The sequence below is a fragment of the Otolemur garnettii genome, unplaced genomic scaffold, assembly GCF_000181295.1.
Source record: "Otolemur garnettii isolate 467f Iridium unplaced genomic scaffold, OtoGar3 scaffold00046, whole genome shotgun sequence".
NCBI classification, from domain to species: Eukaryota; Metazoa; Chordata; class Mammalia; order Primates; family Galagidae; genus Otolemur; species Otolemur garnettii.
This window is the reverse complement of record NW_003852441.1, coordinates 2,957,351-2,959,938: the sequence shown is the minus strand read 5'-3', so window position 1 is coordinate 2,959,938 and position 2,588 is coordinate 2,957,351. Positions and strand designations below refer to the sequence as shown.

General features: G+C 46.4%; 1 protein-coding gene across 1 annotated transcript in view; it reads right to left on the bottom strand.

Annotated features, from left to right (window-relative positions):
- The window catches only part of PIGL (phosphatidylinositol glycan anchor biosynthesis class L), a 54,102-nt gene that overhangs the window by 8,462 nt on the left and 43,052 nt on the right, over nucleotides 1-2,588 (bottom strand). The window lies entirely within an intron of this gene.

Below are 2,588 nucleotides of genomic sequence, written 5' to 3'. Positions count from 1 at the left end.
TCCACTGGCCAACCTCAGAGTAGCTGTCTCCGTTCCCTGGGGAAGGAAAGGAGAGAGCAGAGCCTGAAACTTTCCAAATTCAAGGTACATCTGATGACTTCTGAGCACATCAGTGGTGTGTGACGACTGCTTTGGTCAACTGCGTGGAGACAGCTGCCATCGGTTTGACTGTTTATTCTTGTTCCTGACCGGTGGAGCAGAGTGGAATTCAGCCACAGCCAGAACGAGGGTTCAGAGTATCCTTGCTCCTTATCTGCTTAGCCATTTATTAGCACACTCAGTGTTCCTGGCTGGCTGCTCTGTGAACTTCGGTCATGCAGACGAGGCCTGATTTATTTGCTTTCTTTTCCTCATGCCGCACTGAGGGCACAAAAGCTTTGAGAACAAAGTCCACCATGCCCTGGGGTTGAGTTCATGGAAAAAGCATATTTATTCATAGACTGCCTCTGTTTCCATTTTCAGAGATTTATCACCATCTATTAACCACAAGCTCAGTGTGGGTTCCATCACTTCATTTCTGCAGAGATGGATTAAAAAACCAAAGGATCATTTGAATAACAATAATAATAATAAGGATAACGTGAATACTAAAAGAAATTTAAGAAAGAAAGTAGGATTCAGCAAAAGAAATAGTTTGGTTGGTTAGGGGGACAGTAAGAGGCAACCTGTCCCCAAGGAAGAAGGTGACCCCTCAGGAAGACGAAGGAACCTGGAACTGGATTGGAATAGCTGGGGAGGGATTCACCTCAGTCCTTCTAGTTTTAAACTGTAAAACTTGTTGACTTCATATATAGAAAACTCTTTGTTATATAAGAGCAGTAACACTCATTGAGCACAGGACTGACCCTGTCTTATACCTGAGGACGTTGAGGAAACAGAGGCTGAAGCTGGGGTCACCTTGCCAATGAGTGGTGCAGTTGGTCTTGGGGCTTGGATCTGTCTGGCTCCAGAGTCCAAGCTCTTTGCCAGCATCCCTCATGCAAGAAGGCGTGCTGGGCTAGGGGGAAAAGTGCCTGCAGGAGAATCAGAGACCTATACGCTTATTTGACAGCTGCCAGGCAGGTGCATGATTTTAGGTAAGTTACTTCTCTTAGGGTCTGGATGGTGTCATCTGTGGGGCAATAAGGAGTTCTGGGCAGGCAGACACTGGTTAACAGGGTTATCATGAGAGTCACTGTTGGATCCCTAATTTGAAAGGAGAAGAAAACAATTAACTGTATTGTTCACAGCATAACCGCCCCCCCCCCCACATTTAATAATTCAGACAACATTTCAGGATCCTGTAATCATGCCTCTGAGTTACCACCAGAAACTCCATGTCCTGACATGTTGACAAGTTAGTGGAGATGGTGGGTAATGGAAGAATTTTAACAAGAGGATCCCAGCAGTCATTAGTTGTATTCTAGTGATTAGTGTTATTGTATTTCTATCCAGAACCCGATTACTGTTAATGCTCATCAATAGAGTTCAAATAGGAACTAATAAAAAATGGTAATTTTCATGCTTCTACCACTTCTTACTTTCCAAACTGCTTTTATGTTCAGTTTATCACTTTGCTCTTTGGCGTTCTGGAAGAAGGCTGATCCAGTAACCCGCGAGATGGCTGTGTTTCTTTCTAAAGGTTTTGATCATAGTTGTAATAATAATTAACTGAGGTTACTAAGCCACGCCATGAAGGTCAAACCTTTCTCACCTGTGATGATGAACTGTATGCAATGCCCAGATGAGACGATGGATGTGTTTTTAATGAAGTTCTCGCCAAAGCAGTAAAGCAAGTATCTTGCCCGCTGAGCCAAGTGTAGCTACTGCATTCGCAGGCACCCTCCCCCACCCACAGCGCAGTCCTGGCTAGAACCAGGCCCCAGAAACAGAGCAGTGCCCTGGCCTCTGCTGTGCTGGGTCAGGCCGACACCCTCTGCCCCAGCAAGAGAACCAAATGTGAGAGGCAGAGACAGTGGAAACACAGAAAACAATGTCCAATCACCAAATATTCACTGGGCACCAATGTACCGTAGCCACAGGAGACTCTCTAGAATCCGGCCTTTGGGAGATGTGGGAACATCATGAAGAGCCCACACCAGACCAGGTGAATTCTGGGTAATCTCCAGATGGTCTCCTGGGGACAGAGAGGTTCTGCCATGGGAATAGTCCCCTTTGTTAAAGCCGAGTAGCTATCTGACAGAGCCTTCTCCCTTCCTTCTGTTTTATGCCATTATTGCAAAGTTTCCATGGGTGAAGTGCTCAGCAGAGGGAGACTTTCCCAGGGCCAGGCAGTCAAAGCGGAGCCTTACTATTAATCCCATGTGTTTCCATCTCCTCCATCTACCTGCCGATCCCTGGACTATCCCTCCAAGAATCTCACCCTTCAGGGAGCTCTGGTCCCGGTAAAAATGCAATTTATCCTTGGAAGGGTCATCACCTCGGTGTGATTGAGGTTCCAGAGTAAGATTTCTTTTTTTTTTTCTTTTTCTTTTTTGGAGGAGGGGGAAGAGTCTCAAGCTGTCCCCCTGGGTAGAGTGCTATGGCATCACAGCTCACAGCAACCTCCAACTCCTGGGCTCAAGCGAGTCTCCTGCCTCAGCCTCCCA